Here is a 27,869-nt window from a genome sequence, read left to right as displayed (position 1 = left end):
AAAAGATGTTACGTTCGAAACCCAGCGTTTTTCGAGCTATAAATTTCATAAAAATATGCATAACCAATTTCCATTTAGATTTGCCAAACTTTTATCACTCAAAGGCCAGCTAATTGTTGATAGCCAAAAAAGAATAGATAAAAAAGTGAAATACGCTAAGTAGTCACCGCTCTTATCGGATTCATTATCGTGGCGCTATTAATATTTTCTCCATATTGTTAATAAACAATTTACTTATTTTTTGTTTGTTTTCCTTTTCCATTCCATTTTCTTACTTCCATTTTTTTGCATTTGGATGACTCAAAAATGGCTGGTTGTCGGTTCGCGGTGGGTAATGGTAGTTGGTGGGTCTTGTCGCTCGGTACCCATATGTTGGACTTGATCTACAGCCATTAACACTCATAGTCTGCGTTGCGTTCCATATTTTATTATCTTTCGTAATTCGACACGGTAAATATTCTAGCTTCAATAGCCTCCGAGTGTTTGTCTTGCGGAGCGAGCCAGCCATTCAGAAAAACAACAAAAAAACTCTGTGAGGGTTACAGCAGAAAAAAAGAGATACATTTATCAGACCCAACCGGCCACCATATCTTTCATGTGTGTGTGTGTGTGTATTCATAACTGTCTGTCCGGCCGTTTGTCTATCTGTTTGTTGTGATTCTTATGAATAACAACTAACAGCTATCTTCTTCATTTTCACACATGTGAAATTAAATACATTGTTGATTTTGTTGTTATTTTTATTAGTTAGTTACATTTAACCAAATCGTCTTTTTTTCAAGTGTTCATAACCTTGTTGTTGCTTTGCTTTTACTTTTCCACCAGCATGCGAAGAAAGGCCATTTTCATGTGGATGAAATATTAGATGTCTGCTCGCAAGGTTATCTCTTCTCATTTTTTTTTTTCCTATAAAGGAGAGGGAATCATTTTTCTATAGAAAAACTCGTGAATCGAAAACTTTTCTATAGAAAGAATAACTGACCGTGGGGACAAAGACTTTTCCCATTAAAAATCCATCAGTCCCATTGTGGCTAAGAACTTTATTAATGGAAAAAAACGTCTTTCCTGGAAAAAAAATTGATGGACATAGACATCAGAGAACTGATCATCTGAAAGTCAATATAAAAGAGTAGTGAATTAAATGATTGATTGGCTGAGAATCTTGAAAGGGTCAGTCTTGGAGCGTAGATGTGGGATAAGGCTGGGTTCTTTGAAATTCGTACTAAAAGGGTACGAAAAGTATTAAAATAAACTTTGTATTGGACAAACGGAATGACCAATTGAGAATTTTGAAATTTGAAATGAGAGTCATTGATGGAGTGAAGGATATAAATATGCCAAAGGGTTTTTGGAAATTCGATCTCTTAGTTTATGAAAAGTTCTAAAATCGTACTAAACTTCTAAAATGGCATTATGTGAACAGATAGGACTTAAAACTTGACATTTGGTATGAGAATCAAGGTTAAAAAGAAAGTTTGATACACGAAGGTGGTTTTGAAAATGTGTACTAAGTGTGCAAACTGTACTAAATTGTACTAAATTTGAAATAGTTTGCTCAGGAGTGAATGGATGAAGCTGTGCGAGTTCATGAAAAGTACTAAATAGTACCATATTTGGTACAATTTGGTATTTGGTGAACAGATAGCGCTTGAAATCTGAAATTTGGTATTAGGGTCGCTTTTCATGTGTAACCTTATCATTTGAAGGTGGTTTCGGAAATATATACTATAATTGTACGAAAGGTTCGGAATGGACAATTTGGTGGGTTAGTGCTTGAAATTTGGTATAAGTGTCGCTGTTCATGTGTAGCCTGAACTGATGAGGGGGTTTCGTATATATTATTATTGTACTAAAAGTACTAAATAGTATTAAATTTGGTATTGGGTAATGGAGGAGAGCTCAAATCCTGAAATTTGATGTAGAGGTCACTGTTGGTGTCTGTCCTTAATATATGGAGGTAGTTTTGGAAATGTGGACTATAATTGTGCGAAAATTGCTTAATAGTACTTTATTTGGTATTGGGTGAAGTGATAGACATAAAATTCTGAAATTTAATATTTAGATTACTGATGTTATCTGTGTATGAGATTTGGCTGTAGTTTGGAAATGAGTTTTATATTTATACGAAAAGAACTAAACTTGGTATTGGGTAAAGGGATATGGATGGAATCCTCAAATTTGATTTTGAGTTCTTTGTTGTTATCTCAAATTAAGGTAGGGATGAACGTATATAACTGGAATCCTGAAACTTTAATCCTGTTGGTGTTTGTGGGTTTGAAATGGAGGTGGTTTTTGGAAATGTGTTCTATAAATGGTACTAAATTGGGTATTGGTGAAAAAATAGAGCTGGAATTCTCAAATTTGATATTGAGGGCTTTTTTGGTGTTTGTCGTTGTGAGAAGGAGCTTGTTTGGATATGAGTACTATAATTGTTCTAAATGGTACTACATTTGGTAATGGGGTAAATTGAAGAAATGAAATCCTGAAGTTTGATATTAAGGTCCCTGTTTATATCTGAGGTTAAAATAACGAGGCTGTTTTGAAAATGTGTTCTATAATTGTGCGGAAAGTACTAAATGCTACTAAATTTGATATTTCATAAGCATAAGTCCCAGAGAACTGTGATTGTTTCTGAAAACAAACTATCAGTCAGTGGTTTCGATATAAGAAAAAAACTATTAGTCCCATGTTTGCTGACAATTTTTATAGAAATAAATTAAAATGTATCCGTCGATTTTGCCGGCAGATGTGTACCCTCCGGCAATGTCTGTTTGTTTACATAAATATCGCCTTGTGCTTTGACCCTTTTGGGGGGAGATTCCAAAATGGTTGGTCAGTATTGCAAATTTCATAAATTTTGACCCTTTGTGGGGAAGGTGACAGAAGGAGTGGTCCTGTATATTGTATCTTCACACTAGAACTTCTATTAATAAAAATATTGAGATGTGTGAAATTTGTAGACAATTGGATTCTGACCTCGAGTGGGCCGATATTAACCATTTTCCCACTTGACCTAGAACAGACAAAAATATTGGGAATCGACTCCGAATGTCTTGCCTAAAACCGTCATTTTGATGAGGCACATTTTGGCCATATCAAATGATAAATACCCTTTGTAGCCATATGGCTGGGGGTATAAAAACATATGTTTTCGGAACAGTAATCTTTCTATAAAAACATCTGTTCAAACGGAACCAATAGTTGTTTTTGGCAACTGGAATTTTTCTGGAGAAAAAAATTATCAACTCAATAAAATATTTCTGTAAAAACGCTAAGTTCCAGTAAACCGAGAATTTTTCTGTAAAAAAGGCAGTAGCCCCAGTTGACCTAGATGTTTTCTGTAAAAAGGGTATCAGAACCAAAATTCCAAAACATCAAAATTTTAAAAATGAAAAACATCAGTCCGAGGTGAGATATAAAATTTACATTGATTTTTTTTATTATTCATTTCCAAGACTACCACACCCGCCTCTGCCGACCAATATGCAGGTAGGTTAGAATTTACTCTTTTGCAGTAATATTTGAGGTCAAAGAAGAAGCATTTGAAGTAAAATCCATGTCTTTACAATTTTCATTAGAAGTTAGTTTATTGGCATTAGAAGGGGTATTTGGCGAAGTCAATGAATTTAGACAATACCTGAGTTATCCAAACCGAGATTATTAACAACGGATTTTTTCCTATAAGGAGAGTCTCCACTAAATTCTGAAGGTCCTTGGAAAAATAATTAAAAAATACACGCAATGCGCGTGTATGTAGATATGTAGATGGATTTTTCAAAAAAAAACCTTTTGAATAGAAAAATAAACTAATCCTAGTCATCATCAGTCTAAGCGATGTTTTCTGTAGAAAAAACATCGTTTTCGGGGGCTGCCTTTTCCCATAGTAATAAGAACGGTCCTGTGTAGCATTGCATTTTTTGTAGTCACTGATTATTGGGCTTCAATTTTTTCTCATATATAAACTCTAAAGACACAATTACTTATTATTTTTGTTATCAACATTTGGAGGTACATTCATAAAATTCTCTTCATTTGTTGCATGGCATTTGTAGATCAGGGAGGTGCAGGGGTTGCGGGCCATAACCGACCAAAGAATTTAAATTGATTATTAACCACCCACAAATGTCGGAGCTTAACATTTAAATGTCACACTTTTGTGGTTTCGCTGGTTAAGCGCATTAACGCTATTCGGCCTGCCCCGCCGACCCTGCCGGTCCACGTCCACGTCCATTCCACTCCAGCCAGCATAATTCATATGGTTGGTAACAATGCGAGATTATGGCAATTAATAATTTAATTGTTAACTGCATTATGGTTTAAGCCAATTGTTGTTGTTGTTGTTTCTGAATTGATGAAGTGGCTGGTTAATGAGGCCTGAAATGGAGTCGTAATTGAATAGTTTCACAATTGCTATCGATTACAATGTTTTCATTCACCCCTTCCCCTTCTCTCTTTCTTTACGAGCAAAGAAAGGAAAACAAACAAAGATTATATTTCAATAGAAAGTTTTTTTTCCAATTGAATCAGTAGATGAGAGGAGGAATTGAATGGAGTTTCTATGGGTAATATCTCAAGACAAATTGACTGATGTTTTTTTTCGCAGATACAATTACGATCACTTTTAACACCAAAGGGTTAATTATACCCTCAGCCATATGGCTAGAGAGGGTATGTATCATTTGATACGGCCAAAACGTGCCAATCCGTAATAACGGGTTTAGACCTTAAGTCTCTTTTGAACAAATCCGTTTCAGGACATTTGGAGTCTATCTACAGATGTCTGTCCTTCCGTCCGTCTGTCTGTCTGGCTGGTGCGCACGATAACTCTCGAAGGGAGTATCCGATTTGGTCCAAATTTGCTACAGCGTAATATTATTATCAAATTTATATCGAGTTCGAAGATGGGCAATATTGGCCCACTCCTTCTGGAACCTCCCACACAAAATGTCAACATTTTCAAAGAAAATAATTTACTGCATAGAATGAGAAAGTATAATCCGATTTTGCTCCAAACATTAAAATCATAATATTTGCATCAGTACATGGTAAGGAGCGAAAATGGAAAATTTCGGACCACTCCATCAAGTACATCCCCCACAAAGGGTCAACATTTTAAATAATTATAACTCTTATTAAATGTGATGAAAGAGTCCAATTGTCATTAAATTACACCCATAACAGTATTTCTACTAACACAAGATCTGCTTTGAAGGTGGAATATATCGGAATACTCTTTTCGGTACCTCTCCTACAAAGGGTCAAAATTGTAAATATACATGAAGCTCACAAAACGTGGTATAATAATTGTTTCCATTTTTTTTAAATTTTATTGAATGAAAGCAAAAAATGTCGGAAATAGCATCAACTTTTAGAATAAATTTAGATTTATCGAATTGGTCACCTTTGGCGCGAATTATGGCCTTCAAACGGCCAATGAAACCGTTACACTCTGGCCGAATGTTTCTCTGCGGTATCTTGGCAAATTCCCGGCGAAGCGCTTGCTTGAGGTGATCGACACTTTGGATTTTTTTAGTGCCAACCTTGCTTTTCAAAATACTCCAGACACAATAGTCCAACGGATTGGTATCCGGAGATTTCGGTGGCCATTGTGCGCAAGTAATGAAGCGAGGAACCTCATTTTGTAACCATTCTTGGGTGGCGCGTTCTGAGTGCGATGGTACTGAGTCCTGTTGGAATGTCCAAGTTCGGCAGTAAAAATGTTTGCATGTCCAAGGCTTTAATACACCCTCCAGAATATTTTCGAGATAATATTCTGCATTTATTCTGATGCAACGCTCGATTAATACGAGAGGAGAGCGACAGCGACCATCGGCTGTTATGGCGGCCCACACCATCACCATGGCCGCCGCTTGAGTTCTGGTGGCCAACCGAAGGTGCACATTTTCAGCTGACCTCTTTGGCAAGTAAACACGATCATTTTGTATGTTTACAAACTGCTGGACAACGAAAGTTTTCTGACCGGAGAAAACCAATTCGGCAGTTTACCACTTTCGGCCAAGTAAAGCAACTCTTGAGCTCTTTTGAGTATATTTTCTTTGTGAACACCACAAGTTCTTGCACTTTTTGAATTTTCAATGACTTGACCCCGGGCTCATTTTTCAATATTTGCCAAATGGAATATTGCGATATGTTCAGCTAACGAGCCATTTTTCGGCCAAGTCGTTTTATTTCGAACTATTTCTGCTGATGTTGCTGTTTTCTTCCGTCCACTGCCTTGACGTCGGGCTACGCTACAAGTATCACGGTAACGAGCGATGGTACGAAACACAAACGATTTATTCACATTTAAATGCTGGAGTGCTCCAACGATAGACACTTGTGGTTTTCCAGCCAAATATAAAGAAATCACACTATCCCGCTTGAATTCCATCACGAATAACTTTTTTCTGGATAATTCTCACCAAAATGCTTTTGTACGCTTGTAAACAATATCACGTTTATTATAATGATCCGTTACAGGAAAATTTTTAACTTCTGTCGGACAAGTGGCTTAGAAATGACAGCAGTCTGGAGTCGATTTAACAATGTCCTTCTGTCTATCAATCTGCTTGCCTGTTGAAATCACCATACAGCCCTCTTTATTTTACGTAGAGCTTCAAAAATTGGCAGTAGAATTTTTATTGTGGTGGTAATGGTTGGTGTTGAAAATGAGATATATCGGTCCACTTTTTCGTGTAGCCCCCGTATAACAGTACCTCCCGAAATTCGGTATTTTGATAATTCACGCCATAATGGGTTGTAGTTCCGGTGGCAGAGCATTGAATATTTAGGTCCACGTTTTCCTATGGCGCACATATAACGTTACCGGTATTCGGTATTTTGATAATCCTAGTCACATTTACACGAAATTGTTTAAACTTTGACATTTAAGAAGATTTGGTGGATGACAATCCTTGAAGTATAAAATTGTCTACAGACTTTCCCGTTTTCATATGGCCTCCATATAAGGGCCTTACCTACTTTTAACAGCAAAGAGGAACACGTTTGAACTCAGATACTTTAAATGTAAAACTATTTTTTGTAGCCAATGGTGGAAGGTATTACAAGTCTGGCCTAGCCGAAGTTAACGTTTTTACTTGTTTTTTTTTTCTTCGAGTCTCGAATTTTCACCTTGGGTTTTGTAGACGAACGCGCACCTTCTATGCTCATTTTCCTCAGTAAGTTAAATTGTTTTGTAATTCTTCTTCAGAAATAACCCATTTTTTTCAACCTACAGGTAATACACAAGGTAGTTTTTTTATTGGGTTATAAGACCCATAGACCCTCCGAGATTTTACTGGCTATGAACATCTTTAATTTTTTCTTAACATTTTTGTCCTTCTCTACTTTTTTTAAAACTATTTTGTAATATTTTTAATTGTCTTTGCTTTGAAACAGATTTCTAAATTCTAACTGACATTCCATTTGGCTTTCATAGCAACCTGCCATGCATATGACGACTGACTAGGGGCGGGTGACCAATGACAAGTTAAATGCGCTTCTTCCCACACGTCTCCGCCACCCGCCTTTTCAGCTGTCCATAGTTTTCTAGACACACACACACGCACGTTTTTTAATATTCAATCGCGAAAAACCAAGTAACTAACTTGGCGAAAAATGACATCATCTCAGCTTAAAGCGGCTGTGGTGCCTTGCCGTAACTTTTGTTGTTTTTGGTTTTACACAAAAATGCTTTTGTTTCACTTTGCAGTTGATATTCATTGTTGTAGTTGTTGGCTGGCTGGCTGTTTGTTTGCTTGAATCTGTTTTGTATTTTAACATGATTTGAAATGACAGGCTACAACACGCTCGTCGTTTCAGCGATTGACCAAACGTTTAAAATTTGTTAACTTAAAGTTGGGAGCCTACAAAAAATCGAAACACAAAAACAAAAGCTTCACACGTATCAATAAAAAAACAAAACATCGAATAACAGCAGATTCTGAAGGGGGAGCAGCAGAAATAACCACAACAACAACCGCCACTGCTAAGCTGAACGATAACAATCAACTCGGCTTATGGCTGGACAGATGGAGGCAGCAGCTCCACATATAAATAACTTTGACGTTGGTCAAGTTGAGACAACAGCTTAAAGCTTGGATACCACCTATGGAAAGCCTCCAGGAGGTAGAGATTGGCGAACCATCTAAGGTTTGCTCGTGCCTAAAAGATTTATGCCATATTTCATGGCTTTTCCTTTCTTCCTCCTCCTCCTCCTCATTCTGTCTCTCTCTCTCTCTCTGGTTGAATGGTGATTTTATTTGGCTAATAAAATTCAAAATTTGAATAAAATCGAAACGAAACAAACACAAACACCTAATGTCGTGGTAGTTCGTATTCAACTTTTAAGTTCCAAATTCTTTGCTTGCGTTCAATGTGCGAAACGTGTTTCGTAAAACTCATATTTTTAGAAGTTTTGTATTTTTTTTGGTTTTTGCTTGACTTTTATTTGTCTACGTGCGAAGGGGTTCGGGCGGGCGGGTCGCAGAATTTCTTAGGTGCGGCTAAATGCTTGATTACAGACTTTTGTTAAAAACAAAGACAAATGTGCGGCAAACCATTGAAAGTGACTGATGTCAACGCTAAATGGTAGTGTGTAACGAGATCAAATGAGAGTGTAAAGTTGATACCCTATTTGAACATATTTGGAAATTTAGGTGGACATATACAAATTGTCAAAAATTCTCATTACCTCCTCAACTTTAAGAAATCAATGATTCTGGTTTCAAAACCACCTTCAAATATTTAGAAAAATTAATTTCTTTAAAACGACCAACTTTAAACTGCTGTCATTTCTAAGCCACTGGTCCGACAGCTGTTAAAATTATTCCAGTGACTGCTCATTTTATTGTTTACAAGCGTACAAAAGCATATTGGTAAGAATTTTCCAGAAAAAACTTATTTCTGATGGAATTCAAGAGTGATAGTGTGATTTCTTTATATTTGGCTGGGAAACCACAAGTGGCTATCGTTAGAGCACTCCAGCATTTAAATGTGAATAAATCTTTTGTGTCTCGTACCATCACTACTGGTAGCGTAGACCGACGTCAAGGAAGTGGACGGAAGAAAACAGCAACATCAGCAGAAATGGTACGAAAAGAAGCGACTTGATCGAAGCCCGCGTCGCAGTGGCCGAAAAATGGCTCGTGAACTGAACATATCACAATATTCCATTCGCAAATATCGAAAAATTAGCTTGGGGTAAGCCATTGAAATTCCAAAAAGTGCAAGAAATTACACCGACACTGAAGCAGAAAGAAAATAGACTCAAAAGAGCTAAAGAGTTGCTTCGCTTGGCCGAAAGTGGTTAACTTCCGAATTTGGTTTTCTCCGCCGAGAAAAAATTCGTTGTCCAGACAAAAAAAAACAAACAAAATGATCGTGTTTACTTGCCAAAGAAGTCAGCTGAAAATGTGCAGCTTCAGTCGCTCTCTGCTCTTATTAATCGACCGTGGCTTCAGAATAAATGCCGAATATTATCGCGAAAATATTCTGGAGGGTGTATTAAAACCTTGGGCACACAAACATTTTGGCCGCAGACCTTGGACATTCCAACAAGACTCAGCACTATCGCACTCAGCATGCGCCACCCAAGAATGGTTACAAAATAAGGTTCCTCGCTTCATTTCCAGCGCAAAATGGCCACCAAAATCTCCGGATACCAATCGGTTGGACTATTGTGTCTGGAGTATTTTGGAAATCAAGATTGGCACTAAAAATACCAAAGTGCCGATCACCTCAAGCCAAAATACCGCAGAGTAACATTCGGTCAGCTTGTAACGGTTTCATTGGCCGTTGACCCCATTTCGGGCCAAAGGTGACCAATTCGAACAAATCTAAACTTATTCTAATATTTGATTCTATTTGCGACATTTTTTGCTTTCATTCAACAAAATTTAAAAAAATGTAAAATTTATGGCGTTTATTTCACCCTGTATATTCATGATCAGCACAAAATTCTATGTCGATTTAACGATGTCCGTCTGTCTGTCTGTTGAAATCACGATACAGCCCACATTGTTTGCCGTCGAGCTTCAAAATTTGTCAGAACAATTTGTATTGTGTCTAGGATGGTTGGTATTGAAAATGATATCGGTCCACGTTTTACAGAATATCGAGAGGTATCATTATATGGGGACATACGAAGTCGTGGACCAGCATATTTTTTATGCTGTAGTATCTATTACGAACTTTAAATACGAAATTAGAAACAATTCTGGTACATAATATAGCTAAAATCATAAAAATACCGAATATTGAGAGGTACCCTTATACGAAAAGTTGGACCGACATGATCCATTTACGAAGTTTACCTGCCTACTGCATTGGAATGCATAAATTCAATCAATAACTACTCTCAACACGGTTCAGTACGGAAGTTAGAGCTAACGAGATAGCTCTGTCACCAAAACAGTGCTGCTTAATGAAGGCGTAGGGAAAACAACAAAAATCCTATGAGCCGATCCCAATGAGATCCTATGAGGCGATCCCAATGCGTACTGAGCCGTGTTGAGAGTAGTTGTTGATTGAATTTATACATTTATACAAGCTGATCTGTAGAAGATAGGATTTGCAGATAACTGCATTCATTTTCTCTGCCAATGCCAAGCGTTTGCAAATATCAAATCCCAATTCTTAGGGAACGACTCCATACCAGACCTTAATCAGATCATGGTAAATGATATAAAACAGTTAAGGAATTTCATAAAGGAATTTATAATATAACAAACTGTATACTGCCCGTCTTCTTGCAAAAACGCTTAGTCTAGAGCGCACAATAGGCCTGTACTGGCTTAAGTGTATGCCCAACAGGGCATACGGCGAATTGTTTCGTCCCTCTTTTCAACCTAACCTAACCTAACCTGCCTACTGGCAAAATACACATGTGTGCAAAATTCTAGCCTTCTATCATATTTCGAGGAGTTACAAACGGAATGACAAAGTCAATATACCCTGCATAGTATGGTGGAGGGCAGTTAATCCATTATAATTATTTTTTTAATCCACGTTTGTTGGGTTCAATATTGCTTTGAAAAATATTTTGTCATAAATCCTCTAATGTGACCATTGAATACGTTTCTAACATTCGTCTACTTCAACCTATCCCAACAAATTCAACAATTCACTCAAGTTTAATAAATGTTTGAGTTTGTTTTTGAATAATTTCCCAACCTACCTTCGGTGGAGTTTTAGGTCCGTTCCTTATTTAATTTATTCTAGAATGTAGCCAACGTTCAAATACCGTTGAGGCGGGTAGCGCATGTTTCATGTTTTATTTTTAACGGTTATCCAGCCCATGGCCCACCAGCAGCAGCCCCATTTGATATACTGTTATTTTGTTTCATTTGCTGTCCGATCCTCTCCTCTACTCTCCTCCCTTTTACTTTTGTTTATTCTTCTTTTGCTTGCCAATAATAATTACAACCAGACATGCAAATATCATGTCAAAAATTATGTTTATTTTTCTACTAGATTTACACATGCCATATTTAAGAGGGGGGTACTAAGTATGCCCACTCATGGTCTTTATGGAAGATTTATACACAAAGACTATTTGAGCGGGAATAACAATAGAGATGGCCAAAATATATCCTTCGAAATGAATAAAGATTGTGAGTTTTCCCTATGCCAATATTTCGTTATTCCTCAATTTTTTTATTATTTTAGATTGTTTTATAACATTTTACAATGGAATTTAAATACTCTCCCTATGATTTATATTTGCTTTGCAAAAAGTTTCTCAACATTTATTTTATTCTACTTCTCAGACATATTCGATATGCATCGCTTCACATCAGCCTGAATAATGCGTAACTTTTGAGTGGGATCATTGCCAATATTGAGGCAACCATTCTGTCCCACACAAGTAAATAGAGTTGGAAAGACCAATGACTCTAATAGAGTTTCTAACATTAATTTTCAAAAAAAATATTATTTTGTAATTAATAGGAACTTTAAATAATGTTTGCAAAATTCTGGTTTACGATTACTAGCCTCAAAATCATTTATATACTTTTTGGAAATATCCAGCGATATTTCCGACCTTAAAACCTAAGAGTATTCCACTAAAAATCCTTAGAAGTATTTATATAAATAAATGTGTACTTTTAAAAATTATTATAAATTCATAGAACCCCATATGACATTTACTACTGGAATGCAAGTAAACTTCTGTTCTTTGTAAAAACGTGAATTTCTAAATTAATATTTATTGAATTCCCCACTTACTTACACTTACAGCGATAACCAATCACCACTTGACCGGACTATTTGCTTTCATTACCAATCGATATATCAGTGAAACATTCTTCTTTAAGAATTTATTTTCACTTTCACTTTGGCCGCACAATCGAACAAATATATGCGCCATGACGGGGCGATGATAAGAATTATGATTTTTTTACTGATTACTCCACATATGGGAACTATTAGCGATAAGATAAGAAAAATATACAAAAATATCTATTATCGTCGTTTTTTTACAAATAATCCCCAAGGTATTCGAGAAAAAGAAAATGTTTACATATTTTTGCAACCGGACTGCAGGTAGATGAATGGCATTGAAAAAAAAATGGAATTTCAGCGTTTGAGAGCGTTTGGTCTTTTTATATCATCCACCACATGTGTTACGAACCCAAAAACAAAAGCGTTGCGTGTTCAATTAAAAATGTGACTGGGATCTTTAAAATACCAGTATTTGGGGTATATCATTCCATAGGAGCCAATCCAAAATATTTTTTGGAATGGAAGATAAGACCAGGTCCTTTCAAACGCCTAAAATCGGTTCATTGACTACTTTTCATACCGTCTACCTTGAAAAGGAGGGTATATTAACTTTGTAATTCCGTTTGTAACATGCCTTTCGTCGTGCATATATTCATGATCAGCATTAATTGTATTGTGTCTAGGATGATTGGTATTTAAAATGAGATATATCGGTCCACAGTACCTCCCGATAATGGGTATTTTGATGATTTTTGCAACTTTTTTGAACGGATTTGTCTAAAAATTGGTATTTGTAGGTCATAATGGGTTCTTGCTTCGGAGGCGAAACATTGTATTTATAGGTCCACGTTTTTGTATAGCCCCCATATAACGCTATCTCCCACAATTCGGTATTTTGATGATTTTTGCAATTTTTTCCCACGGATTTGTCTAAAAATTGGTATTTGTAGGTTATAATGGGGTCTAGCTCCGCTCTGGTCCGGTAATCCTAGTCACATTTATCCACGAAAGAGTTTCAAATTTGATATTTAAGAAGATTTGGAAGATGAAGAGTTTCCCGTTTTAGTATGCCTGCCATATACTTCCACTTTGTTTTTTTTTTTTTTTAATTTTTTTTCTAAATGGCCCAGTAAGGCCATAATAGTATAAATTGGAACACGTCAGATACTTTGATATAAAAAAGCTTTCTTTACCCAATGGTGGAGGGTATTAAAAATTCGGCATTTTGGCGAGAATTTTCCAGAAAAAAAGTTATTCGTGGTGGAATTCAAGCGTGATAGTGTGATTTCTTTATATTTGACTGAAAAACCACACCAGAGCACTCCAGCATTTAAATGTGAATAAATCTTTTGTGTCTCGTACCATATATTTCAGAATTGTGCGTATGGCTACCTCATGTCCATCCACTTCTAACTTCGCGTAGACGTCTCCTATTTATTACAATATCATCTGTTTTAGGAGCAGCGAGTGATAATCTATTCGCTGCCAGCCACCTGGAGTTTCATGAGAGGTAGTCAGTTTTCCAGCTTTCGGTAAATTCATGGTAAGCATATTGTCGTACATCAATTCTGATGAGATTTCATAGTTTTGGGCTCCTAAAAAGGTATTGAATAGCAGAATTCTGTCCTCTAGACATCTATCGATCATTTTAACTAGATAATTAGGACTTTGGGGTGTTCTTAGTGTTTGCCGTATTATGTTCTAGCCAGCCGAAATGAAAGCAGATCCATGGATTTTTTTATGTTTCTACCATTACCTTCATAGTATCTACAGTAGACTTTCCGTTAATAAAGCCAAAATGAAGCCCAAAGAATCCTCCACTTCTGTTTATTTCGACTTCTAGCCTAATCAGTAATAATTTTTCTAGGATTTTACCACAAGAGTTGAGCATGAAGGGTGGTCTGTAGGACGACGGGTTGTTCAATGGTTTGTTGCTTTTTCCGAGTAGTACCAAGTTTAAACTTTTTCTATGTTCGGGGAAAAATACCTGAATCGAAACACTTATTGAATACATCTAAGAAAAGTTCAGGCCACATGTTTCCAACAAGTGCGACTACGTCGTTTGGGGTTCTATATGGTACTGTTGCTTTTTGGTTTAAAGCTTTTGGCCTGCTTTGCGTAATTCCGGTAAAGTAAACCGTTGTTGCGTTTTGTTTTTCCTTAAATGACATACTTTTTTGTAGCACTGTGCTTTTTGCGAATAGCGTAATTACAATTGTCCATGCCCACTCTGGGCTTTTTATTCCTGGTATACAGTTTCGGTTACCAATCTGTTTTCATTACTTTCTTGAATGGAAGGACCTAAGGCTATTTCTTGGACCTGTAGGTTACTTCTTGAATGGTCCTACTGGTATATGTACAAACCTATCTATAATTATCCATTGGTCCGATAAATTCTACTTTAAAAACATCATTTTTGATATCTTAGTCCTTGAAAAAAAATCTATTTAAAAATCCACGATTGTTTTAATGTTAGTGCTTGAAAACAATCCAAAATTGGTCGCCTGTTGATTCTGAAACTATCTGCTAAAAAACCACGATTGTTAATCTATTAATCTTTAAAATAAACATAACATAAAAATTGGCCAGTTGGTTCTTGACTATTCTGCAAAATATGATAAATATTATATACAATGTTATCGACGGCACTATATACCTAAAATGAGCAGAATGTAAGAAGTCTTAATTTCAAAATTTGCCAAAAGTGTGGAAGAAACCGAAAAAATCTCTATATAGGTTACTTTGCGATGTAAACATTCAAAACGCCTTTATATATGTCTTCTTTTTTAGCACTGCTGATAGATTTGCCCGATAATTATTTTTCGTCTTGCACAATGTTATTAGCCTTTCTGTGCTTAAACAATATTCTAAAAAACAACCTACAATTATTTTTTTCGGGTCTTGAGAAAACTTCCAAAATCCATAAAAAATCGGTTGGCCCTTTTAATAAAAAATTTATAAAAATTTATAATTACTTTTTAATTGAACCTTTTAAAAATATTCTAAAATTGTTGAAGAGGTGTTGTGAAAATCCCTTGGTTATCAATTTGACAACAATTTTTGATACCTTTTCGCCCCTGGAATTTAATGCTAAGAATATAACTTAAAAATCCGCTAAAGAATTGTTTCGTGCTGTGTTTGCACTTGTAGTTTGATTCAGTTATTGGATTTTATGGTCGATGGTATAACCAATTTTAATTCAAGCGTTTATTTTAACCACAAACTCCCCTAACTTGTTTTTTTTTTTTTTTCTTTTTTCTATTAAAAACTGTCGCCGACAAAGCAAGAATCCCACAGGAATTTTTGAATAACTAAAAAAATACTTGGACATGCGCTCTACACGCGTGACCGGTTGCAACACCGTGTTGCTGCTATGTAAAGAGGACCAAACCAACAATTATCCTTGCTAGATGTGGTCGCATACCTCCTACCCAACAACCAGTTGAGTTGGTAACTGGATGTAACAACGACAACACCAACACTTGCTATGGTAACCTCTATGGCAATTCCAAAACACAAGCGTATTGAGTAAATAAAAACCGTTCTGTCTTTACAATTTCTTCCCGCATTGTGTTTCGGTCATACCCAAGAGACTTTCCAATTGGGGAAAATCTTTGGAAAAAAGAACGGATATGCCAAGGACATTTTAAATACTCAAATATAAATTCGTTTTTTCTAAGGAGTGCCTTTGGTGAATATCATCATCATCTTCACACTCATCCAAATGGCCTCTCAGCGACCTCCACTGCCTTGAGCCAGCCACCAACAAACACTTTTCTTTCTCTTTTTTTGTTCTATCATTTAACTGAATTCGTCGTCTATGGGCCATTTGCCCCCATTGTAGTCAGAAATAACAACTTTGCAAAACAAAAAAAAAAAACATCGTGGCATGACATATCATGCACTACGTCATATTACATTTTTAGAACATTTACGCACCATTGAGCGAACATTTGAATTTATTCCCTTTGGCTGACGGACTGGCTGGCTGACTGGTTGTTTGGTTGGTTGCTTGCTTTGATCCTTTTGCCATGGCATTCAATTCTTTACCATTTAGTCCGTTTGTTGGGTGGTTTATTAGCCATCCCCACTTCTTCGATGGGGTTGGCAAGCCAAGAAATATGTTGGGTAATTAGTCGTTTTTTTCGCTGTTGTTGTTTCTTTTTCCAGAATTCTATGGGTTTTTCCCATGAAAAAGTTTTATGTTTAATCGATACATTCGAAAAAAAAACAATTTTTTTATTGCTCATATAACTGGCGTTGCTATTTGGAATGAGAATACATTTGTTTGGTAATGGCAAATTATGCCCAAACGTTTATAATTTTATCCACAAAAAATGCAAGCTTTTATCAATTAAAGTGCATTACTTTATTCACAAGGCCGATTAGAGTGGATAATTTTATCCACCAACGATTTTAACTTCTATCACGGAAAAATTTTGCACCAAAGTAGAATGAGATGAAAAAAACTGCAACCAACTTCAGACTGCTGATATTTCTAAGCCACTCGTCCGACAGCTGTTAAAATTATTCCAGTGACAGCTCATTATATTGTTTACAAGTGTACAAAAGGCTTCTGATGAGAATTTCCCAGAAAAAAAGTTATTTGTGATGGAATTCAAATTCTTTATATTTGGCTGGAAACCCACAAGAGGCTATAGTTTAGAGAACCCCAGCATTTAAATGTGAATAAATCTTTTGAGTCTCGTAGCATCGCTCGTCACCATGATACTAGTAGCATAGCCCGACGTCAAGGAAGTGGACGAAAGAAAACAGCAACATCAGCAGAAATGGTTCGAAAAGTAAAGGAGCGACTTGATCGAAACCCGCGTCTCAGTGGCCAAAAAATGGCTCATGAGCTGAACATATCGTAATATTCCATTCGGCAAATATGAAAACAATGAGCTCGGTGTAAGGCCCTTGAAATTCCAAAAAGTGCAAAAGCTTACACCGCTACAGAAAGTAGACCCAAAGAACTAAAGAGTTGCTTCGCTTGGCCGAAAGTGGTGAACTGTCGAATTTGGTTTTCTCCGATGAGAAAACATCCGTTGTGATCGTGTTTACTTGCCAAAGAGGTCAGCTGAAAATGTGCACCTTCGGTTGGCCACCAGAACTCAAGCGTCGGCCATGGTGATGGTGTGGGCCGCCATAACAGCCGATGGTCGCTCTCCGCTCGTATTTATCGACTGTCGAATCAGAATAAATGGCCAAATTTTATCGCAAAAATATTCTGGAGGATGAATACAGCCTTGGGCATGCAAACATTTTGGCCGCAGACATTGGACATTCCACTCAGCACGCGCCACCCAAAAATGGTTACAAAATGAGGTTCCTCGGTTCATTTCCAGCGCACAATGGCCACCAAAATCTCGGGATACCAATCCGTTTGACCATTGTGTCTGGAGTATTTTGGAAAGCAAGGTTGGCACTAAAAAATACCAAAGTGTCGATCACCTCCAGCAAGCGCTTCGCCGGGAATGGGCCAAAATACCGCAGAGCAACATTCGGGCAGCGTGTGACGGCTTCATTGGCCGCTTGAAGGCCATAATTCGTGCCAAAGGTGACAAATTCGAACAAATCTAAATTTATACTAAAATTTGATGCAATTTCCGACATTTTTTATTTTCATTCAAAGAAATTTAAAAAAAAATGTAAAATTTATTGCTTTTGACTTTGTTGCAGTTTTTTTTATCTCACCCTGTATATATTGTATTTCATCAAACAATGTAACTAATTTTATCCACAAACGTTTTAAATCTTATCCATCACTGCGGATAAAACGATATTCACGCAGCTGGAAAAGTGTTTCCTGATTCATTCGTAATCGAAATTATGTTACTGAAAACCCCACTCATACTGGTAAATAAATAATCAATACTGGCATAAATAATTTATCCATTAACGACAGACAAACTAAATACACACACACACATGTATTAATAGAATATTCTAATTCCTCTTTCGTGTTAACACTATTTTATGTTCTGTGTAAATATTGAAAATACACAAGTTCCCATTTGTTATTGGTATGGTTTTTTGTTAATATTATTTTCTTTATTATTATTATTTATTGACTTGGCAAAGTTGTTTTACTTGTTAAGTATGACATGGAGAATAAATACGCAAAACATAATTTGAATACAAATACGAATAAACCTTAGCGGCAATGCGAAGGAAACGTAGAGGTAGTAAAATAAAATAAAAATTAGTATTAACTTCAATATTGAATATCTATTTTATTGACAATGTAAAAAATTTCCATGTGGCTGTTGATAAAACGGCTGTGTACAACAACATTGACAGCAGCAGCAGAAATGTATAAAAATTCCCATTATTTACATACACAGGTATTGAATTCTCAATCGAATACGTGTAAATTATAACTTTTGTTCTTAAAACCCACAATAATAATAGTTTAAAAATTACTTTATACATGTAATAAATTAATTGTAAAACAGAAGTTTGAAAAAAATGTATGTGACCTAACCTCTCATTTAGTATCTTCCCATATGGAAGACCTCTCATTTAGTATCTTCTGCAATGCTGTTCGGTTTTGTCACAGGCAAATTCCCCAGTGGATGATATAAGAGAAGTCGTTAATAGTGCAAATACAGGCTGAGATAAAAAAACTGCAACAAAGTCAACGCCATAATTTTTACATTCGTTTTTTTTTTAATTTTATTGAAAGAAAGTAAAAAATGTCGGAAATAGCATCAAATTTTATAATAAGTTTGGATTTGTTCGAATTGGTCAGCTTTGGCACGAATTATGACCTTCGAAACCGTCACACGCTGCCCGAATGTTTCCCTGCGGTATTTTGGCCGATTCCCGGCGAAGCGCTTGCTTGAGGTGATCGACGCTTTGGTATTTTTTAGTGCCAATCTTGCTTTCCAAAATACTCCAGACACAATAGTCCAACGGATTGATAACCGGAGATTTTGGTGGCCATTGTGCGCTGGAAATGAAGCGAGGAACTGCTGGGCAGTTCACCACTTTCGGCCAAGCGAAGCAACTCTTTAGCTCTCTTGAGTCTATTTTCTTTCTGTTGCGGTGTAAGTTCTTCCACTTGTTGAAATTTCAATGACTTTACCCCGAGATCATTTTTCAATATTTGCGAATTGAATATTGCGATATGTTCAGCTCACGAGCAATTTTTCGCCACTGCGACGCTGGTTTCGATCAAGTCGCTTTTTTACTTTTCGAACAATTTCGGCTGATGTTGCTGTTTTCTTCCGTCCACTTCCTTGACGTCGGGCTACGCAACCAGTATCACATTTATTCACATTTAAATGCTGGAGTGCTCTAACGATAGCCACTTGTGGTTTTCCAGCCAAAAAATATAAAGAAATCACACTATCACGCTAGAATTCCATCACGAATAATTTTTTTCTGGAAAATTCTCACCAAAATGCTTTTGTACGCTTTTAAACAATGTAATGAGCTGTCACTGAAATAATTTTAACAGCTGTCGGACGAGTGGCTTAGAAATGACAGAAGTCTGAAGTTGATTGCAGTTTTTTCATCTCACCCTGTGGGTCTATGGATCAATTGAGTCACTGTGCGATAATCACCTTAGATATCTAGAACGATTTCAGTATAAACAGTATAAAGTAATATCAGGTGTCCCCCAAGGACCCATCTTGAATGAATTACTGAGCATAATATTACCCAAAGGCGCAAAAATTGTTGGGTATGCTGTCAATATAGCTCTTATCGTGGGCCATCAACAGAATTAACGAAATCATCAAATTTATAGTCTGTCAAGGATCCCAAGATGACTTGTATTCAAAAAGTTATTCCTTGCATGCCACAAAATTCTAGGAGTACTTCCCGACAATAGGTTGTCATATCACAACACACTTCATTATCTGAGAATGCAGTTAGAGCTGCAAACAAATTCGTCCGAAATATGCCTAACATTAAAGGACCAAATCATTTCAAGTCTTCAGTAGTCGTTTTTATTTAAAAGAGAAAGCAACGTGTGAAACTTGACACGAAAGCGAAGACAATGTGAAACACATAGTTTTCTGGTGTATATAACAAAATAAAGTTGAGAAGTCGCAAAGAACCTAAACCGGCTTACGACTTCAAAAAAGAAAGCTTTTTTAATTGAGCTGGAACAGAAGAGGGAGACTCACTAGCAGCTTGATGTGTCTGCGAAAATCTAAAAGTAGAATTTTCTGCAAAGTGGCGTTTGTAGGCGCCGGCAAACCATTTAGTCAGGTCCCAATTTTCAACAAATTCATACAAATGCCCACACTACAGCAACCAACCCGAAAGTACAGCTTTGTGTAGAACGGTTTCCACTTATTTTTCTTTAACATATGCATGTTGATTAAATTGTACATATCAGTTGAAAATCTGATCTTCTCATTATTTTGATTAAGATAAGACAGTCGATAGGTATTCGCCATGAAAACTACCCTACCTTCCTACCAGACTTTAGAATTATACGCAGGAGTTTAGAGAAACTGAGGATTCCGGCGGAAATGATGTAGACCTCCCTCAGAAGGGGAGTAGTAAACACTCATCAGTTTGCCCTGCTTTGAATGGTGAAATACGTTCTGATGGCGACCAGAACCATAGGGTTAGCAATGTAGGAAACTTCTTTTGCCTGTAGAAAGGCCTTGGGACTTCTATCCCTTTAGTGAGAATCTCTCCTGTGATTCAGGATTTTGTCGTATGCAGATTTTTTCTCTCGAAGTAGACTACTTTCTTTGAATGACCTCACTTAAATGTCCGTTAGACTGTTGAATTTATTTTCCCTGTACATGCACTCATTATCCTGTCTTAGCCTTCATTTATTTAGTCTTCTAAATGTTGTTCAATTAGTTTTGCGGAGTCTGACAGCTGTCACGCTATGTTAAACCTTGCTATCTGCGGTCAGAAAAGCAGTGCTATTCGAAGACTGTGAGGTTATATATCAAATTTATTAAAATTTCTGAATATACAGGGTGAGATGAAAAAACTGCAACCAACTTCAGACTGCTGTCATATCGTAGCCACTCGTCCGACAGCTGTTAAAATTATTCCCGTGACAGCTCATTATATTGTTTACAAGCGTACAAAAGCATTTTGGTGAGAATTTTCCAGGAGCAAAGTTATTCGTGATGGAATTCAACCGTGATGTGTTGGTTTCTTTATGTTTGGCTGGAAAGCCACAAGTGGCTATCGTTAAGGCACTCCATCAGTTAAATGTGAATAAATCTTTTGTGTCTCGTACCATCGCTCGTTACCGTGATACTGGTAGCGTAGCCCGACGTCAAGACAGTATACGGAAGAAAACAGCAAGATCAGCAAAAATAGTTCGAAAAGTAAAGAAGTGACTTGATCGAAACCCGCGTCGCAGTAGCCGAAAATGGCTCGTGATTGAAAAATATTGAAATATTGAAAAATGAGCTCGGGGTAAAGCCATTGGAATTCCAAAAAGTGCAAGAACTTACACCGCAACAAAAAGAAAATAGACTCAATAGAGCTAAAGAGTTACTTCGCTTGGCTAAAAGTAGTGAACTGACGAATTTGGTTTTCTCCGATGAGAAAACATTCGTTGTCCAGCAGTTTGTAAACAAACAAAATGATCATGTTTACTTGCCAAAGAGGTCAGCTGAAAATGTGCATCTTCGGTTGGCCACACGAACTCAAGCGCCGGCCATGGTGATGGTTTGGACCACCTTAACAGCCACTCTTCGCTCGTATTAATCGATCGTGACATTAGAATAAATGCCGAATATTATCACGAAAATATTCTGGATTGTGTATTAAAGCCCTGGGAACGTAAAAATTTTGGCCGCAGACCTTGGACATTCCAACAGGACTCAGTACCATCGCACTCAGTACGCGCCACCCAAGAATGGTTACAAAATGAGGTACCTCGCTTCATTTCCAGCACACAATGGCCACCAAAATCTCCAAATACTAATCCGTTGGACTATTGTGTCTGGAGTATTTTGGAGAGCAAGGTTGGCACTAAAAAATAGCAAAGTGTCGATCACCTCAAGCAAGCGCTTCGCCGGGAATGGGCCAAAATACCGCAGAGCAACATTCGGGCAGCGTGTTCGTGTCAAAGGTGATCAATTCGAACAAATCTAAACTTATTCTAAAATTTGATGCTATTTCCGACAATTTTTGCTTTCATTCAATAAAATTTAAAAAATAATGTAAAATAATGTAAAAATGTTTACCTTGTTTAGAAATATTTAAAATAACTATACATGCTTTGTAATTTACATGTTTCAAATTGTAGGAATAATGTTCTATTCCAATACAAATTCTCAAACGGTCGAACAAATTTTTGGGTTATTGTGCACTCCTAATATCTACCTCTCATTGCTCTACTTTACCCCACTTTTTTGCATTAAAAGTTCGCGATTTTTGTTGGTAACGGTAAAACATCTAAAACACACACTTTTACTATCCATGTTAGTTATTTTCTATTCTCAGAAAATTTCCGAAATTAATATTTATGATAGAATTCCAAACAATAAAATGACTGCATATACAAATTTCTTTCAATTTCTTAAGGTTTTGTTTCTTAAAAAACCAAGCTAATTAAGAAACCGGGGATGATTTCATCTTCGAATTTCAATGAATTAATTTGTGGCGAACATTTGACACCTGTTGTCGCGTTGATCATGCTTGAATTTATTTGGCAACAACTTAATAGTATTATTAATATTTTTTCTCATTTTTTGAAAATGTTATTTGATTTCGCTTTAACACCTTACGGAAATTCCATTCTACCAAATAAGAAGAAGACGACCTAAAAACTGGTTGCTGGAGTAAAATTAAAATATTTTAAATGTATTTATGTATATTTCCAGATATCAATGAAATTATTTACCATTGTTGTTCGCACCCACTCACCCATTGCTTATCTGGTGCCAAGTGAATGCAAGTTATACATCAACAACAACAAATTAATAACACGTTTATGGGTACACCTTTAAACACGTTTATTATAAATGTACCAAGTTATCACTGTGGCAACAGCAGCTTCAAATTCCGCTAAAGAGTTATGGAGATTAATTGCGAAATCAGCTGGTTCTCTAACTGATAACTTGCGAAATCAGCTGAGTTGCTTCTTTTTTTGAGGTTATGAAACCTAATAAATATAGTTTATTTCCCGGTACATGCACATGGATAATTAAATAATTTTTTACAAGGTAAGTCTTGATGATGTCTCCAGACCTAATTTTTCCTATAAATTATCATTACTCTTTTTTATTTTCAAAAAAAAAAAAAAAAAAAACAAACAAAAATACTGGAACACAGCTTTTGTGTGCTGAAGCCTACTCATCCAACCTGTCCACTATTGGTTGCAGAAGTTTCATAATTAATCTCATTCAAGCTCAAAATTAATTATCTATTTAATTTGTTTTTGAAAACAATAATGTCTGAATCATTGACATTTGCAGTAGAGAAAAATTCCCGGTTAAATGACGTTAGACATAACTCAGTTGCATGACATTTGTTTTTTTATTTTTAATTAATCATAATTTCTGAATGGCTAAGTAATGGAGCTATTAACTGAGATAATAACTTTAGTGGAAAATAAACAAAGAAGACGGTACAACTAACCTTTTATATCCTCTAATATGGGGGAAAATCCAAAAACCCAGAAAATATTTCAATCAAATAGTTTTTAAGGTTATGTCAACAGGTTTGTCTGCTTACTTTTCATGTATGAATTGTCCAGCAACTTCTTTCAGAGAGAGAGAGAGAGAGAGAGAGTAAGGTAGTTTTATTCTCTTTTGCAAGAAAACTGTGAAAAGTAAACAGACGAAATCCCTGCAAAAGCTTGCTAGCAATAAGCAGATTTGTCAAAACAAAAAAGTCTAGCCGCCATAAAAAGAAATGAAAGCGAAAAAACAAAACAATTAGGCTTGGAATTTCCAAAATAAATATGTTTTAAAATTGCTTGCATGGTAGAAGAATATAGGTAGTTGCACCAACACAGCTGCTGGGACAATGAACTGTCAAACCAATTTTGAAACTGAAAATTTTGAATGAAAAATTCTTTAAAATTGTTGAAAAATGTACAGGGTGAGATGAAAAAACTGCAACCAACTTCAGACTGCTGTCATTTCTAAGCCACTCGTCCGACAGCTGTTAAAATTATTCTAGTGACAGCTAATTTTATTGTTTACAAGCGTACAAAAGCATTTTGGTGAGAATTTTCAGGAAGTTTTTCGTGATGAAATTCAAGCGTGATAGTGTGATTTCTTTATATTTGGCTGGATAACCACAAGTGGCTATCGTTAGAGCACTCCAGCATTTAAATGTGAATAAATCTTTCGCGTCTCGTACCATCGCTCGTTACCGTGATTCTGGTAGCATAGCCCGACATCAATGAAGTGGACGGATAAAAACAGCAACATCAGCAGAAATAATTCGAAAAGTAAACAAGTGACTTGATCGAAACTCGCGTCGCATTGGGCGAAAAATGGCTCGTGAGCTGAACACATCGCAATATTCCATTCGGCAAATATTGAAAAATGAGCTCAGGGTAAATCCATTGAAATTCCAAAAAGTCCATGAACTTACACCGCAACAGAAAGAAAATAGACTCAATAGAGCTAAAGAGTTGCTTCGCTTGGCCGAAAGTGGTGAACTGCCGAATTTGATTTCCTCCGATGAGAAAACATTTGTTGTCCAGCAGTTTGTAAACAAACAAAGTGATCGATTAATTGCCAGCTGAAAATGTGCACCTTCGGTTGGCCACCAGAACTCAAGCACCGGTCATGGTGATGGTGTGGGCCGCCATAACAGCCAATGATCGCTCGTATTAATCGACTGTGGTATCAGAATAAATGCCGAATATTATCGCGAAAATATTCTGGAGGGTGTATTAAAGCCTTGGGCACGCAAACATTTTGGCCGCAGACCTTGGACAATCCAACAGGACTCAGCACGTGCCACATGAGAACGGTTACAAAATGAGGTTCATTGCTTAATTTCCAGCGCACAATGGCCACCAAAATCTCCGGATACCAATCCGTTGTGTCTGGAGTATTTTGGAAAGCAAGGTTGGCACCAAAAATACCAAAGTGTCGATCACCTCAAGCAAGCGCTTCGCCGGGAATGGGCCAACAGCAACATTCGGGCAGCGTGTGACGGTTTCATTGGCCGTTTGAAGGCCATAATTCGTGCCAAAGGTGACCAATGCGAACAAATCTTAACTTTTTCTAAAATTTGATATTTTCGATATTTTTAGCTTTCATTCAATAAAATTTCAAAAAAACGTAAAAAATGTGGCGTTTGACTTTGTTGCAGTTTTTCATCTCACCCTGTATATTTCCTCCGTCCTCCTCCTAGGCGTCGTATTAGAAAACATAAAAATATACTTATTTTTGAAAATTTTATTTGCATCCAACTGTATTCTTCGTCTATGATTAGGTGTGTCTGGTTACCCTAAAATTTGTAACAATTGTTACAAATTGTTACTGGAAGTCGTCTGTTAACCCGAAAGTTCTGCAAAAGAGAGCGGTTGGAGAGAGAAATTTTAACAGTTCTTTCAGTGAGAGTTTGCAAATTCTTGCTGGACAAATTTCTTCTTGCAATCTCTTGCAATTCTTCTTCTTTTCATTCATCGACATTCAATCAGATGTTTTCTATTGTTTGTTTATTTATTTTTGTGCTTTCAATTTGAAAATATTTTTTTGGAATTAGCAAGACTAATTGTTTTTGGAGAACAACTTTACAAATTTGAAAAACATAAATATTAATACGTAATAAGAAAATAAAAGACTATTTCCAACATTTTTAGACAAATGCCATTAGCAACAGTTTTAAAGGATTCGGCGGGACACATCAAATCTATCTTCCTTTTATTGCTCATATTTTTATTTTATTGTCAATTTCCTTTTTATTTATAAAACTTGTGAAGTTGGTGGTGGTTCTTTTCGTTTAATTCTTTTAATGGGGGACAAATTGGTTTGTTTTGACAAATCAGCTGATTAGTTGCAAGCTTCTGCAGGAATACCGTCTGCTTGCTTTTCGCAATTTCCTTGCAAAAGAGAATAAAACTACCTTACTCTCTCAGAAAGGTGTTGCTGGACAATTCCTGCAGGAAAAAGTAACCAGACACACCTATTGCTTGCCCAAATATAAATCACCGGAAGGAGAAGAAGAAGAGTTGCAAGTGATTGGAAGAAGAAATTTCTCCAGCAATAATTTGCAAACTCTCAGTAAAATAACTGTCAAAATGTCTCTCTCGGACCGCTCTTTTTTGCACAAATTACGTGTTAACAAATGACTTCTAGTAACAAATTGCAAGGATTGTTAAAAAGTTTAGAGTAACCAGATACACCTAATGCTTTTAGCAATATAATTGGCATTATCTAAGCATTTTTTGAAGTTATGTCATGTTTCTATTTAATTTTTTTTTTATAAAATTTGAAGTTTTACTAATATATCAGATTTAAAGCTTTTTCTTACCTTTGAGTCCGTAATGTGCTTCAGCAAGATGTATAATCCAAAATATGTTTATTTTCTGTTAATTGTTTGTTCAATTTCGATTCCTTTTTCAATTAAAATGACACATAAAATTTCGAAATTTTAAAAATTTGAAATACGAAAGACAATAATTGACAAGCACCAAAAACTTTATTTGCAAAAAACTACTATTATTAACTTCTTTCCAGGTAGGTGTTCGACAAAAAAAAGACGTTACGTTCTATTGACTTTCAAGATTTGTTGTTGTATCTGGGCGAAAAGATATATTTCATGTATGTATTTTGTTGTTGTTAAACAATAAAGGTAATATAATTAACTAGAAACACATACACATAGAAAACTCTAGGAAATTAACACAAATACATAGACACACAGAGACGAATTTTTGTTTGAATCATCAAATGTTTTGCAAGCCACTGATTGTGAGGTGCCGGAGGGGGGACAAACACAAAAATTATTGCATTAGCTTATCAATTGTTGTTATTTTTTCAATTTAAATATTTTCAATGGCTTATTATCATTTCTTTTTTTTATATTTTCTTCTTTATATCTTTTTGATATAAGAAACTAACTTTTCTACTCATGATTTTTGTGCAATTATCTTAAAAATATTTAAATTTCATAGGTAGGTTGGTAGGTGTTTTGAATAATTTCTGTTTCGTTACAGTTGCTGTTTTATCTCTTTTATTTATTTTTTATTTGCATTTAAATGTGTTGTGCACTATGGTAGTAGAAGAGTTGTTGTTATGTGATTATTTGTTGCTAAACAACACAACAAACAAATAACCAACGATGATGCGACGTTATTAAAGATTTGATTGTGTTTTAAGCGACCGTGGCACCGACGCCTGTGCGTGTTGACATATTGAAATCAAAACCGCTACTAAAAACAGGTAACAAGTATAAACATTTGCTATATGTCGATTTACAGATCCCTACTACCATCTGGACTCTGCTGCGTTGCCGGACAACTATTGTGGTTGCATTGCCAATTTTTAATTATTTAACGGTTACCGTCGTAGAGAGACTTATAACAGGTGTGTATGACACTTTTCTAGTAAAAGCAATTCGTCCGTTCCCGTACAAAAAATGTAACAGTTTTCAAATTTATAAACCTAAGAAATCAACGATGTTAAGATATTCCGGACAAACGTTTTACATACTCGATTATAGGTATGCTAATGTGATAT

General features: G+C 36.1%; 1 protein-coding gene across 2 annotated transcripts in view; it reads right to left on the bottom strand.

Moving 5' to 3' along the window:
- LOC101889476 (putative uncharacterized protein DDB_G0277255) overlaps nucleotides 1–27,558 on the bottom strand; it is a 132,255-nt gene extending 104,697 nt beyond the window's left edge. For both annotated transcript variants that reach the window (XM_059125050.1, XM_059125052.1), the window contains exon 1: nucleotides 26,662–27,558. The gene's annotated coding sequence lies outside the window, so the exon portion shown is untranslated. The remainder of the gene's footprint in view (nucleotides 1–26,661) is intronic.
- Nucleotides 27,559–27,869: the final 311 nt, after the last annotated feature.

This window comes from Musca domestica, unplaced genomic scaffold (genome assembly GCF_030504385.1).
Source record: "Musca domestica strain aabys unplaced genomic scaffold, Musca_domestica.polishedcontigs.V.1.1 31, whole genome shotgun sequence".
NCBI lineage: Eukaryota > Metazoa > Arthropoda > Insecta > Diptera > Muscidae > Musca > Musca domestica.
This window is presented reverse-complemented; position numbering and strand designations above follow the sequence as displayed.